Source organism: Rhinichthys klamathensis, unplaced genomic scaffold (genome assembly GCF_029890125.1).
Source record: "Rhinichthys klamathensis goyatoka isolate OS25496 unplaced genomic scaffold, OSU_Roscu_1.1 h1tg000552l_1, whole genome shotgun sequence".
Taxonomy (NCBI): Eukaryota; Metazoa; Chordata; class Actinopteri; order Cypriniformes; family Leuciscidae; genus Rhinichthys; species Rhinichthys klamathensis.
In genome coordinates this window covers 926,102-942,143 of record NW_026607022.1, presented here as the reverse complement: position 1 = coordinate 942,143, position 16,042 = coordinate 926,102, and the positions used below count along the sequence as shown (strand labels likewise).

The 16,042-nt window shown below is 39.8% G+C and overlaps 1 long non-coding RNA gene across 1 annotated transcript in view; it reads right to left on the bottom strand.

Annotated features, from left to right (window-relative positions):
- Positions 1-832: 832 nt before the first annotated feature.
- Positions 833-16,042, bottom strand: part of LOC130073581 (uncharacterized) — a 32,025-nt gene continuing 16,815 nt past the window's right edge. Inside the window, exon 2 of the long non-coding RNA XR_008804376.1 lies at positions 833-1,114. This is a non-coding gene — a long non-coding RNA (uncharacterized LOC130073581). The remainder of the gene's footprint in view (positions 1,115-16,042) is intronic.

Here is a 16,042-nt window from a genome sequence, read left to right as displayed (position 1 = left end):
ACATTGTGCCGTGAATGAACATGGATTTAATGTTGCACTTCAAAACTCAAATATGAGGCTATATAAATGTATATTTAAATGTTATTTTTAATGTGATTACCAAAACATTATTTGTTCATACTTCAAAGATTACCCCCATTTATAAACCTGAAAGTTTCAAGATGTAGGAAAACTCAAACTTATTTAAAAATAGTTTTTCTTTAAATAAATAGGAAATTTCTCTGGCATTTCTTTCTTTTTGCTGTATGGTATCGAACCGAACCGCAAATTTTGTGAACTGTTACACCCCTAATGTATATATATATTCTCATAATTTTTTTATACACTTTTAAAACATTTTAATTTTTTGCTTACATGCCTGCCAGGTATTTTAAGTTGAGGTGCTATTTGTTTTTATATTAGACTTTTTCTATATTTACTGTTGCACTAAAGTCCAAAAGTGAAGATTTTATGTTATTTATTACTTGATTGTTCAAGCTACCTCACAGAAGTTTTTTTCTCTCTTCTTTATTCTTTTTTTATGTATTATATAAGTATCGGATCGGGACTCGGTATCGGTAGATACTCAAAATCAAATGACTCGGACTCGGACTCCAGGGCAAAAAAACCTGATCGGGACATCCCTACAAATCAGCATGTTTCTCAGGTGGAAGTTGTTTGTTTATTATTGTAGATAGAAAAACAGTATGCCTATCAGTATTGTTAAATAATATTTAAAAAAATGTAAAGCTTTATATGTTCCAAACTTCTGAAATCTTTAAAATATACATAAAGTTAGTATTCCTCCAGGAGGCGCTCAACATAATAAATGCAATAAATCATGGAGAGACTCTTGATACTCAGAGTGAGAAACTTTATTGATAAAGGCAAGAAAATACATACAGCAAATATACAGCAATAGTAAAGTGAGATCTATGTCTCTTTATTATTATTTTTTTGTATCTGAGAGAAATATAAACAATAAAGGCTTACAAATAAGATTTTCTTTAAACCTCAAAAATCGTCAAGCTCAATTATTCAGTATTTATTATGGAAAAAAAAACACTAGAAGAACAAAAAAACACACTTGAAGAACCTTTAAAGTTCAGCGTTCTGCTTTAGATTTCAATACTTCCTAAAAAAGATAAAAATATAAAGCCAAAAATTAATGGATCTGATGTCATAAACCAGGGGTGCTTCTCAATATCCCTCCTCGTCTCCTCGCTCCTCCGTCCTCCATCCTATGACCCGGAAACCGATCGAGCTCAGCCATCTTGAAGGACATCTCAATTCTCTAATTGCACCGCGAGGAGGCGAGGATCGAGGAGTGAGGAGCGTCCAGAGGAGCTATGAGCCAGGATGCACAGTTGCATGCTTTGCGGAAGTGTTTTATCGACTAAACTTGACGCACATATAAATTCTCCTCCCCCTTCACGTTGGTCACAATCGTTTTAATTTATACTTTACCATTGCAGTTTATATAAACCACACATCTCACATATTTCAACAGGGTATCTTGCTTTATTATTATTTATTACAAATTTCTTAAATAGCCAAACTTCAACAACATAAGGGCAGATACTTTGAGCGCTGCTGATGACGCAGTGAAGTGACGCTCGAGTGATCAAGTATTCCAATGTATAAAAAAAAACTTTCCTTCGATTCCTCCGTCCTCCTTTTCTTTCCTTGCAGCCTTCCCTCGCGTCCTACAGGGGGTGGAGCTGAGACGCGAGGAAAGGAAACGAGGATGCACAAATAAGAAATGAGAAGCACCCCAGAATGATGACAGTAGCCACGCCCACCAGAGCAGAGAGGACCAATCAGATCACAGCTTCAGTAGGACCACAACAGTGGACAGAGTCTGAGGAATAAACACATCAAACTGACATCAGATCAGTCAATAAACACTAATATCAGCGCTGACATCAACTAATATTTCTGAATATGATCAAATCTAATCAACAATCTTATATTCTTTTCCAAGGGAGTTTTTATAATGTCTGTCATCTCAAACTATAAACGATTCAACAATTCAATATGTAAATAGTAAATAAGAATATTTGAAGGAGAAGAAAAATGATCTCCTTTGGGCACAGGCCAAGAACACTACACCCTCTAGTGGCAAGCCTCATGTGGCATAGTTTCGGCTGAGTGGAAGTGGATTTGTTTGCTTTGAGCATGACTACGCATTGCCCACTCTGGTTCTCCCTGTCTCCTTCATTGCCTCTGGGAGAGGATGCTCAAATTCTGTCTAATCTGTCTGACCTGGGTTACAATGGTGACAATTTAGTGTCTCAGTGTTATGATGGTGCTTCTGTCATGTCAGGAGTGAGGGGCGGTGTGCAGGCTTTGCTGCAAAACAAATTGGGTAAAGATATCCAATCTGGGCACTGCTACAACCACCAACTCCATTTGGCAGTGGTACATGCAATTGTAGCGATTGTACGCACGTATAAGTATAATTAATTATTATTCATAACGGATTATGATCAATAATTAATAATTGAATTATTTTCAGAATTTACTGTAGCAAAATCAATAATATGATCAGTTTATCAGTTCATCCAATGAATGGAAAGCATAAACAATTATTAATTCTAGGAAATATAATATCTTCTTGGCCAAGAAAGACTAATTCCCAGCTAACAGCTTAATTAAGAAATAAATCAAGGGTCAAAGCATAGGTAACTTAGATCGAAGTTCAAGACAATAAATCGGTAAGCACATATCACAAGTAATGCTTCTCTTTTCAAATACAAACAATACTTTATTGATTATAAGCCTATGACTAACACACAAAACAAATATCTAACACAATCACACGCACACGCATTCATACAAGTTGAAGAAAGACAGAGAGTGAGGAAGAACGAGTTTTAGGAGTTAGATGGTGAGATCCCAAGTTTCTATATGCACTTAAAAGACATGACCTGAACGAACCATCAACAATTAATTTCACCCTTGTATCGTTTCTTAGGCGGGTAATTCAATTTGATATAAATTGCACCAGGTCAGTTACGTCTGGAGGCGTTACTTGCTTGTCCTTTGCGTAGCTTTGGGGATTCTCCTTTTTGTCGTAAAGGGGGTTTCCCGGTCCGTTGGTTGGCTGATCTTCTCGTGTGCCTGGATAGATCTTTGGACAGCCAGTCACGTGGTGTGTTGGCGCGGATGAATGAAAGTCTTTGAAGTTGAAAGCTGGTTTTGCAGTTGAAACGTTAAAACGAAACTTTGCAGCAACACTTAACTTAGAACCGAGACTTTTAACGGAAAAGAAACAAACTAAGAAAAGAAAGGAAAGTGTGACGAGATGGCTTCAATTAAATCTGTTTTAACCCATATCTTGATTTGGGTCATTTGTCTCTGCGTCTACATGGTTACTATAACCATCGTCGGCTCCACCCGGCGTCGGGCATCACAAGAGCTTAGAGAGCGAGTCCAGAGAGCTTTTCCCGAGAGCGTTCAGAGAGCATCACAAGAGCGAGGATCACAAGAGCCTCGATCACAAGAGAGTTCAGAGAGCAGAGATTCTGTGTCCGGGTCTAAGATTTTAAACTCAAAATGTTTGTCCCGCCTCCTGGAGGAATTTGGAATTCGGACAATAAGATACTATGTGGTTATTTGAGAGGGGGGTCTTTTCTATCCCCCCCCTTCTCTCATCGCGAATCATGTGTCCTCTGTGGTCTGCTTACTCATCAGCTCGAAACAGAGGATTCAGTTTAGACATAATTTCCATTTTAAGAACATAAACATTTTTACACAGATTTCAATCAAGCCATCTTTTGAATTAAACACATACGAGCATAATGATAGGAAACACGACACTTTCATTCCAGTATCTCTAATATTTATAACAATTATGAATTGTATGGCATTTAAGCATATGAGAGACACACACATATATTGTAGAAACAACATATAATCAAAGTCCATCGAGAATCGTCCTGGGAAGAGTTTTATGGATTTTAATATGTAAGAAAGTCCTTATGTGTGTGTGTGTGTGGGTATCCTTATGGTCCGCATCTGTCACATCCGTACGGTGGCCGAGAGAGCTCAACGCGCTGCAACTGAAGAAAACGCATGCAAATAGAAAACAACGCGTGCAAATAAAACAAAACACATGCAAATAAAATAAAACGCATGCAAATAGAAAAAAACGCATGCAAATAGAAAAAAACGCGTGCAAATAAAAAAAAACACCTGCAAATTAAGAAAACATCTTCATCCGTTTCACAACACACGTGTGCTCCAAATACTCACAACACCACCAAATACATAAACGCGCTGCAAATAACACAGAGCACAACGGAAATGTTTCCAGGGGAACCAAATAAGTGACGAACCCGGCTGGGACGTGCTGGCATAGATATCCATAAATCTATGCGTGATGGTGCTTACAGCTTAACATTATACTTTATTTATTTGTTTGTTTATTTATTTGTTTGTGCAAAACATACAGAAATTACATTTTTTATGACATACAACTTGTATACAATGTACAAAATGTATTAACAATTTGTTCAATGTCATCAGAATACAAATGAGAAAAGAACAATGAGCTGGAAACTAAAATAAATAAATAAAAAAGATAAAGAAGAAAATCATGAAGGAAAGATATTTATCTATACACCAGTTACACTGTACAAATTGTTTCATGTTATTACATTTTCATAAAGAAAAGTTTCGTAAGAAATGTTAGGTAATGTAGGGTCCAACATTTTAAAGTTGAGACACAGATATATAACGCATATTTTAAAAGCTTTTTTTGTAAACTAAAAATAAAAATGTATTTGCATCCGTTATGTTAACAGCATCATATTTCTGTCGTAAGACCAGCTGATGGACACCGTGCTGCGTTGTCATGGGAACATCCCACGTTGTCTTTAGTTGCTCCCTTCATCAAGTGCGCTCCACACGGCTGCCTAACAGCACACTAGAGCCTTGCTCACTCCAAAAGGGCTCTGCAATCTGCCCTTCGAAGGGAGTATGGCATAGGGAAGCTCACGAGCAATAAGCACGTCTCGGCCGGGTCCGTCACTTATTTGGTTCCCCTGGAAACATTTCCGTTGTGGTCTGTGTTATTTGCAGCGTGTTTTCTGTATTTGGTTGTGTTGTGAACTTTTGCAGCGCGTTTCCTTATTTGGAGCACACGTGTGTTGTGAAACTGATGAAGATGTTTTTTTTAATTTGCAGGTGTTTTTTTCTATTTGCACGCGTGTTTTTCTATTTGCATGCGTTTTTTTCTATTTGCACGCGTTTTTCTCTATTTGTATGTGTTTGCTTCAGTTGCAGCGCGTTGAGCTGTCTCGGCCACCGTACATCCGTGGTGTGTACCACGTGAGAGTTTAGTTCGCATATCATGAGACCTTGGTCCTTAAAGAAAGGCTTCTTGTTTCACCATTTCTGAACAGATCTATTCTTGCCAAATTATAAAACATTGACAACATTCTTCCTTTAGTTAAGCAACAAAAGGGTCTCTTAGCTCCAGTGCCTGGGGATAATCTGGAATATGCAGCCCCTTGTGTTTGATTATGTACGAACGCTTCCCTCGTGTTTGGTCCATTCTCAATGTTGCTACACAATGCATGCAGAACCTGTGGCAAAGCAGTTCTTTGACCGGTCCAGTTCACTGAACACATTTTGTTACAGACATTATGTTGCGAATAGATACAGTACACCCACACTGAAACGACTATCAGTCATCATGATGTCATCAAGTGTATTGATCACAATGAGGATGTCATCAGGAGGCTTCTGTCTGAGATAGCAGAGGATGACAGTGCTCCATTTGTCATTAACACAGAGGCATGTGCTCTTTTGACCCAGCTTAACAGACAGAACTTCTTTGACACTGGCAAATTTCTTCTGCATATACTTGGTGCGCTAAAGCCACGCAATTCAATTCTGCAGTCACAAACAGTGGATTTGTGCACTGCAGGGGAAGTGGTGACAGCTTCCCTGAGCACACTGAAGGAGATGCGACGCGACTCATTCCGGCAGGAGCATTTCTCTCAGTGTGGACGTAGGCCTACCAACCCACCTAAAAAGAGACGGATAGTCAAGGGCGTAGGTTTAGGGGGGGACGCTAGGTACTAGTCCCAATCAATATTTTGAGATGACAAATTTGTCCCCACCAATATTTAGCAAGCTCCTTTGAACTGCTATTTTGATATTTGCGCTGCTATTTGGATCGATTCCAACGGCCAGGACGACGACAGTACAAGATACGCCGTAATTTGATTGACGGCGGGGTATCTGACAGGCAGGCTACACGCGCGGGCCGGGACTACTTTTTGTGCTTGCACTCACTGGCAGCGAGCGGGTGGTGTGTGTGTGTGTGTGTGTGTGTGTGTGTGTGTGTGTGTGTGTGTGTGTGTGTGTGTGTGCGCGCGTGATGACGCCGACGGTAAGTTACCAGGGCTGCTCTCTGCATGCCATATACAAAGAAGGCCAGGGTAAAACATTTTAATATTCCGTTTTTTGCCCCTTTTTGTACTTTGTAGATCAGCTATGTCACCCAAGAAGAAGAAAGGGGACATATGAAGCTTTTTCATAAAGCAGAGTGTAAGAAGGCAAAAATAACTAGCCACACAAATAACTAGCAGTAGTAGTGAGTGACTGACCATGCTTTCAAATGCAGATTCTACTGTGGAAAATAGTATTAACTGGTGATCCTGGTTACCCAGGATATTGTTACAGTTAAACCTAGCTTCTGCAATCTTTCAAGGTTAGGAGCATTAACTTAATTAGGGGTGTGCAGCACGGATACTCATAGAAGTCGCGCTATCATGATAGAATGCTACGTTAGCAAGTCACTGAATGTTAATTAGCCTACTTTAACTTAGAATCTTGCAGTCATAAACAGTGGATCATCTGAGATATTTTTCGTTTCTACATTCTGTTTATGTAATGTATTTGTGAGTGTAGCCTAAGTTACTTGCTAGACACATGTCTGGAAAAACATATTGGCAATGTTAAAAAGGCAAAAGTAAACACTGTTGGTTATTCAAATATAATGAATCATTATTTGTTTGATAATATCCAAATAACAATATCTGATAGGAGGGTTAAACTTGCTTTTTTTTTAAGGATAGAATATATCAATATAATTTGATATAGAATAGAAGATACATAATAATTTATGTTAAATAAAATGTTTGGTTGTTCAGCATTACAGTCTCAGGTTTTTATTTTTTGAGAGTGCATTTTTGAGATTATACAGTTATACTAGCTCTTTATTGACAGTATACAGGATGGTGTATCGGGGTAAGGATACAATATAATGAAATGAGATGAGATGGGGGGGGGGGGGGGGGGGTCAGATGGGATGTCTCACCAAAGCTGAGACCAAACCTACGCCCATGCGGATAGTTAATTCACAACTTGTCAGTAGTGTTATCTTGTCTACAATAGGGCATGGTGGTGACTCTGGGCCCTTTCACACCTACCTTGTTTGGTCCGTATTTTCAGTTTGATCCGAATCAAAATTACAGATGTGTAACTTCCCACGGACACGAAAAGAGGTAGTCTCGGTCCGGATCAAACTGAACTGTTCGTTTCTAGTGCGAAAGCATTTTGTGTCTGGTTCGGACTTTCGGGAACTTCCGGTGGTTCCCGCGTAGCCTAAACAACTGAAGAAGAATATTAATGTGCAGATCTGTCAGTCCTGCCCACAGCATTTCTTCCAGCTGGCGCACACACACACACGCACACATTTGTCCTGCGTCCTGCCGGCGACGATAAAATGTTCGCACAACGAGGAATTTGAACTAGCCTCGAGTAAAGTTGGTGCTGCAGGTAGTAATGCCATAATAATAACAACAGTAAAGTGGCAACGATATACGTCTGTTCATTCATTGTTGTCAAAATTACCGGCCGAATTGACGACACGCTGACATCAGACGCACGTCCGTTTACAAACCAATCAATGTCAAGATGCAGCTCACATAGATGATGACGACAGGACGCAAGTACGTCATGTAAAGTTCTTTAGTGCGCTTCCATAATTGCAATGTGAAACCAAACCAAAACTAACCGAATGTATCAAAACATGACCTTTGGTTCGGACCTTGGTGCGGACTTTCAGGTGTGAAAACGCCGTCTGATGACCAAACTGCTCCTAATCAGACTTTTAAAAGGGCTATGTTCAACATCCTTGATAGGGCTATTGTTGAGATCGAGACAAGATTCTCTACAAAGAAATGTTGATTTAATGAGGGATGCTAATCATACAATTTATAAGTCAGAGTTAATGGAACATACCGTAACCTGTAAATGTAATTATTCATTTAGAGAAATTTGTATTTGGTTACCTGAGAGATTTAGTCTTGGGGAAAATGTTTGAGAGTCTTTTGGTCTTTTTTTCTGGAGAAACTGAGAAGTGTAGAGGCCTGGATCAGTGTTTTCTGAAATCATGATGAGCTTTTATAACAACTTTCATATTTTAACTGTGATGGTAACAAGGATTGGAAAAAATATATAATCAAAACATTCAACATTTAGTAAGCCTGTGAAGAGTCGAGCGCCTCCTGCTGGATGAACCGTCGAGAGGAGAAACATCACAGACTGATGACGCGCTTCCACAGATATTAAAGGTCCCCTGACATTAAATTTTCACTTTCTGTTTTTTTTTTAACATTAATATTAGTTCCCCTAGCCAGTATTTGGTCCCCTTGTGTCTAGAAATTTCAGTCGGTGTAAACCGAGTTTTTCTCTGCCTGTGAGAAAATGAGATCTCAGACGGGCTGATCTTGAATCTTTTTCAAGAGGTAAAGGTTACCTCCCCCTTCTCTGCTTTGCCCGCCCAGAGAATTTGGCTCGCCCATGAGAAAACGAGCTAGGAACAGGAAGTACGAACGCGCCGGCGCGATTTTAGTTTTTCCCAGAGAAATAGCTTTGAGATTTGAGTTTTTCCTCGAGAGATATCATGGCTTGCAAACGAGCGAAGCATGGCAGTTGATCAGTGTTCGGATGTACAAATGAACACAGAAGTATTTTTTAGTTCCTTCATCCGAGCCTCTGAAGAAACAATGAGTTAATTTTATTTTCTCTGGAAATGCGCCGACAAGTTGTGTATGGTCCAAACATTTCACCGACGACTGTTTCCTCAACTCGATGAACGTCTGAAAATAAATCGATCGAGCTACCAAGCAACAATTTCTGATGTGTAGCCTAATTGTTCAAGTTCAGACAGGTAAGTTAATCTTTCTCTCAAAATCGTTCAATACTGTTTATGCATCAGTAAGTCAAGCCAGTGACTAAAATATCAACTTCACATAATTTCTTTTAGTAGGATGAAAATAATCTTTTTTAAATTCTGAACAAATTACACAGAAAGCGATCAAAAAACAATCTTTCCACACAGCGCGAGTTTATCTGGACAACTCGTTATGAAATCAAGGACGCACGTTACACTGCACAACGAAGCTCTTACTGTATTAGGTATTTACATCATCGTGTTTGAATTAGTGAAAGCATTAGAGAGAGAGCAGAAACTGAGTTGCAATTAAAAGATCTTCATTCTCGCCATCAACAGACTGTAATCTCTGTAGTATTCCAGAAAGTTTCGCATGTAATACATAGCTATTTCATATGCAAGCATGTCAGCCAATCACAGCAGTGGGCGGTTACACTGAATCCCACAGCAGACACGCCCCTTCAAACAGAGCGTTCCAATCAGAGGCTAAAATCAGGCTAGGAAAATTGCCTTTTATTTCTAAATTAAGACTATTTTTGATCTAAAAAACATACTAACATTATAAGGGCAACCAAGGAAACATTGTAAAATGATAAAATAACCCCATGTCATGGGGACTTTTAACATCACACACAGGGCCGCATTAAGACTATAAGGGGCCCCTGGGCTTTACCTCTTGAGGGGCCCTTCATCCACCACAGCCATTACCTACATTCACTCAATCTTCTTAAGTTATCAGCCTTTTATTTTGCAGGAAATAAATAACATTAACAAAACATCCAAACCTATAGGTGTCACACTACTGCAAGGATGAAGACACAGAGAATGACGTTAACAGGTTTTATTTTAGACACTGTATGCAACTCCTGAATACAGGACGAGCTTCGAGATCCACACAGGGGAACACAGGAGAAGACTTGAACTTGATGCCGTCTAGTCGATACTGGGAATAGCTGACCACTGGAGTCCTGGTTAGAGATCCGAGAATTACACTGGAGAACACAGAGAGGCGGTTTGGAGAATCCCGGCGAATCACCGCACACAGAGGCTGCTTGGAATATACACACACACTGAGAGGTTAGTGTAGAAGGACAATACTTGCTTAGTTATACAGAGATTTCTGGAACCAGACTAAGAAGACTAAGACCCTCAGTAAGAACCCGGAGAGTCACTGGTTTCAAAAGACGAGACCTGACAGTGAGCTGTAAACTGACTGGGGTTAATATGCAGAGTTGGAGTGGTAAGTGAAGTGATGAAGGTGCAGGTGTGGTAAATCAGAACTCTGGTGATTGCGATCGGGACCAGGTGTGTTGGGTTGAAGCTGGCTGGGGTGTGTCGTTGGGTGAATCCGTGACAATAGGTCTGTCATATAAATAAATATAGGCCTATACAAATATCACTGCATGAACTAGGCCTTCATATTGGCACATAGTCCGAACAGTGGCGAAAGCCAGGATTGTTTCATAGTGGTGGTCAGGCAGGAGCTAAAAATAATTCTCTTTTGAATCCCCACGTGCAAGAATGTGAAAAAGGGCGTAAGTCAACAGCACATAAATGGCAAAATGTAAAATTTGTTATTTTATGCATTTAAATATATTTTTGTTTGTACTTTACAAATTTACGGGAAAATTAGCACCTATCTTCTAGTACTAATGCTCAATGCTCAAATTTATTTGTGCATTAAAAAATTATGTATTTGCTCGTGCCTTATATTGTTATTTCACATAGCAGAATATTTTAGTCCATGCGACAGATGTTCTTACATGTGACGCATAGGCCTATAACAAATAGCAGCAGTTTTGGCACAGCTTTAATCGCCTTTTTGGTTATTTCATGACTTAATTGACGACAGAACTATGACGTTGCATGCTCGTAGATTCTGCGCCTTATTTATAGTAAGTGATATTCAGCGAGCCACATTTGCTATATTTGTGATATTGAAGAGTGCGCGCCGCTGACACAGGAAAGTTCATTTTTTGTGGTCTTAAAGAAACGGTTCTGCTGTAAAATAAACGCTATTATGCTCAAGAAAAATAGAGACAGAAACAGCAGAACTGTAATAACTTTATAAGCGACTTGAATGAAGTTTGGATATTCTTCATAGAGAGCTATTGCACTTTCTCTTTCCGTTTAATCTTTCATACACCGAACTGCAAACTCATCGACGTCACTTTGTTCATTCTTGAAGTGAACTTTTGCCTGTTTGGTTTAGATTTAACGGTTTTGGACCGTCTTGAACTGAAAGTGACGCACGTCTGGTGTGCGATATTGTGAACTGATAGACTCGGTGCATTTTACTCACGCAGGATTTGAAACGCCCGCACATGCATTCAAAGCAAAGCGATAAAGCGTAATTTTAAAGGAACAGTCAACTCTTTATAAAATGCCGTTATCATTTTGTCCGTCATCACCGCGGGGCCCTGATCATAAATCCATCAAAACAATTATGCGCACTTGTAACACTATTTGTGTGATATTACCTTCACATTAAATTACAAAAACTAGTAAACACTGCTGTGTGAGTGTTTCTAATACAGCTGCTGAAGAGTGAAGGTGAGTTTGACTTCTCTTTCAGTCGGTCTCTCGACGTTTCTCACTCGTCTCCTGGGTCACCGTGATCTTGCCAAGTAAGACATGTTCCTGGATCAACATAATTTGTTATGTTGCATAACATTCCTTTCCCAAAATGTAGTCCTATCCCTACCCCTAAACCTAACCCTAACCCTACCCATACTCCTCCCTAAAATCAGAGGGAAATGGCAGGTGAATAACACTGATGTTGAAACTGGTTCTAAGCCTAAACTTGACATCAACTGTAAACTTGTCCTTCAAATCTGATTGGTTGATTAGAAAGTTGTTCCAGGATCAACAAAGATGCTGACCCAGGAACATGTGGTACCTGGTGAAATCACGTTCACTTGTCTCCATCTGATGGATTTTTGAAGGCAGCATAGATGTATCCTTCTCTGCCTTTAATATCCCACAATCCTGTGCTTTCCATTCTGTGACAGTTGAGCTAGAAAAATAAACATGGCGTCTGAAAGCTGCGGCTGGTGGTTGTGTGTAAATGAACATTTTTGATCAACGGTTTCCACTTATGATGTCATTTCTTGCGAGGAATTACTGTTGTAGTCATTAAACATTCTCTTAGTTTTCACTAAAGCTCGCTCTATTTTGTTGTATATCATTAAACTGTTACGCTGCCTCAGAAGTCTGTCTGAAATCAGTTTTGAGACGTACCTTCGTGCGCAAACGCTGCCTGCAAAGTCATCGCCTGCAGCTGGCCCCTATCCTCACTCAGATCTTCAACAGATCACAAGATCTGTGTGAAGTTTATTCCTGCTTCAAATGCTCCACCATCATCCCCGTCCCAAAGAAACCCCAAATCACTCGACTGAATGACTACTGACCTGTTGCCTAAACATCTGTAGGCATGAAGCCATTTGAAAGACTGGTGCTGGCCCACCTGAAGGACCTCACTGGACCCTTGCTGGACAGTTTGCTTATCGAGCAAGCAAGCCGGTGGATGATAGGCAAGGCAAGGCAAGGCAAGGCAAGTTTATTTATATAGCACATTTCATACACAATGGCAATTCAAAGTGCTTTACATAGAAGAAATTAAAATAATCAAAACAAATAAGAATAATTAAAACAGTTTAGAATAAAAAAATCAAATAAAGTAATACTGGTCCACCCCTATCTGAGATGGAAGAGATTGAGCCGGTTTACTGTGCCACTGGGGCTCTAGCCCAGGGACGTACTCTGCTGGGGTGGTGCTACACCAGTAATGCCCAGCGGGGCCCCCACAGAGCACGCTTCGTGTGCACTGTCTGCTGCCGTTACCCTTAACGACGCTCTCAGCGACTTCTTATACAGCAGTATAACTTACTTCTTCACTCGCCTCATCGGAGTGAAGACTCTCCCGCTCTCCTTCAAAATCTGTTCCAGACATTATAAAAATAAATAAATTAGAAATTAGAAAACAAACAAAGACAAAACCAGTACAGTAAAAACAGTCGGACGGACAGTGGCACAGTGCTCATTCAGTAAATGCATAGCTAAACAGATGTGTTTTGAGTCTGGATTTGAAAGTGACTACTGTAGGAGCACATCTGATCTCCTCTGGAAGCTGGTTCCAGCTGCGGCTGGCATAATAGCTAAAAGCAGACTCTCCATGCTTAGAGCGAACCCTTGGTATTTCTAGCTGATGTGATCCTAATGATCTGAGTGATCTGTTAGGTTTATATTCAGTGAGCATATCTGCAATATATTGAGGTCCTAGCCCATTGAATGATTTATATACCAGTAATAATACTTTAAAATCAATCCTAAATGTAACTGGGAGCCAGTGTAAAGACCTGAGGACTGGTGTGATATGTTCATATTTTCTGGTTCTGCTCAGAATCCTGGCAGCAGCGTTCTGTATGAGCTGCAACTGTCTTATGGTCTTTTTAGGAAGGCCAGTGAGGAGTCCATTACAGTAATCCACCCTGCTGGTGATAAAAGCATGCACAAGTTTCTCTAAGTCTTGATTGGAGACAAGGCATCTAATTCTTGCAATATTTTTCAGATGATAGTATGCTGATTTAGTTATTGCTTTGACATGACTACTGAAACTAAGGTCTGACTCTAGAGACACACCAAGATTCCTGACTTGATTTTTAGTTGTTAGACCCCTAGCGTCAAGGTATGCATCCACCTTGAGAACTTCATCTTTGTTTCCAAACGCAATGACTTCAGTTTTGTCTTTGTTTAACTGAAGAAAGTTTTGGCACATCCAACCATTGACTTCATCAATGCATTGGCACAGGGAGTCAATGGGGCTGTAGCCGTTAGGCGATAGGGTTAAGTAGAGCTGTGTGTCGTCTGCATAGCTGTGGTAAGCAATTTTGTTCTTTCTCATTATTTGGCTCATTGGGAGCATATACAGGTTGAACAGGAGTGGTGCAATAATTGAGCCTTGAGGGACTCCGCATGTCATGGATGTCCACTCAGACTTATGGTCTCCTATACTCACATAATAACCTCTCCCTTCTAAGTATGACCTGAACCATTTTAGGACTATCCCAGAAAGCCCCACCCAGTTTTCCAGCCTGTCAAGAAGTATGTCGTGATCAACAGTGTCAAATGCAGCACTGAGGTCGAGTAGTACCAGCACTGATAATTTGCCTGTATCAGTATTTAAGCGAATATCGTTTATTATCTTTATGAGCGCTGTCTCTGTGCTGTGATGCGATCGGAAACCAGATTGAAAATTGTCAAAGTATCCATTTGAGCTTAAGAATTTGTTCAGCTGATTGAAGACAACTTTTTCAATGATCTTGCCTATGAAAGGAATATTTGAGATCGGTCTATAGTTGCTCAAGATGGTCTTATCCAGATTGCTCTTTTTCAGGAGGGGCTTGACAACTGCAGTTTTCAGGGAGTTTGGAAAACTACCAGAGAGAAGTGAGGCATTTACCACTTCTAGGAGATCTGCTTCTAAGCTGTTTAACACACTTTTGAAAAAATATGTGGGAAGTGCGTCAAGGGCGCAGGTTGATGTTTTAAGGTGCTGGACGGTTTCTTCCAAAATTGTGCCTTCAATTTCTTCGAAAACAGACAAAGTAACTACTTTCTCAGGTTGTGGTCTGATCTGTCTGACCCCAGCGCAACTCAAGGATGAGCTGATCACCTTTCTGATATTATTGATTTTCTCAGAGAAGAAAGAAGCAAACTCACTGCACTTGCTGTCTGAGAGCATTTCACTGGGAATCTGGCTTGGGGGGGGGGGGGTTGTCAGTCTCTCTATAGTAGCAAAAAGTGTGCGTGTGTTGTTTAAGTTTCTGTTTATAATATTCGAGAAGAAGGTCTGTCTAGCTTTGCCTAGTTAAATATTAAAAGCATGGATGCTGTCTTTGTAGATGTTATAATGGACTACAAGTTTTGTCTTCCACCGCATGCGCTCTGCTCTTCTGCATTATCTTTTCATATTTTGCACAGCTGTTGAGTTTCTCCAAGGTGCTTTTTGTCTACCACTCTTCCTGACTTTCACAGGAGCAATATCATCAATTACACTTTTAACTTTTGAGTTAAAAGAATCAAGGAGAAAATCAACAGAGTCAGCAGATATGCTTGGTTTTAAAGATATGGCCTTCATAAGTGTTCTCATTTAAGCATCTCTTCTTGACAGACACAGATCTAGCTTCAGTGGCAGGAGAGATCAATATATCATAGAAAATACAGAAATGATCAGACAGTGCTACATCCTTAATAACAATCGATGAGATGTTTAAACCCTTACTGATAAGTAAATCTAGAGTGTGTCCATGATTGTGTGTGGGACCATGTACATGCTAAATCAGATCAAACGTTTTTAAAACAGTTTTGATTTCTTTTGCCATATTGTTTTCTGCAGTATCTAAGTGAATGTTAAAATCTCCAGCAATGGCAAAACAGTCAATCTCTGAGGAAATTGTTGATAGCAGTTCTGTAAAGTCCTCAGCAAAGGCTGGAGAGTATTTTGGAGGCCTGTAAATAATGATAAGTAAAATACGTGGAGCACCTTTTAACACAATACCCAGATATTCGAAAGACGGGTAATTCCCAAATGATATTTGCTTACATTGATAGACATCTTTAAAAAGAGCAGCTAAGCCCCCGCCTCTCTTGCCCGCTCTGCAGACACTCATAAAAGTAAAGTTAGGAGGGGATGTTTAATTGAGGACTGTTCCACTGCAGCTGTCTTCTAACCAAGTTTCATTTAGAAACATGAAGTCCAGTTTGTATGTGGTTATTAAATCGTTGACTAGAAGTGATTTATTTTTAAGTGAGCGGATGTTTAAAAGTGCTAACTTAACAGTCTTACTTTTTGTCCCCACAGCAATCTTA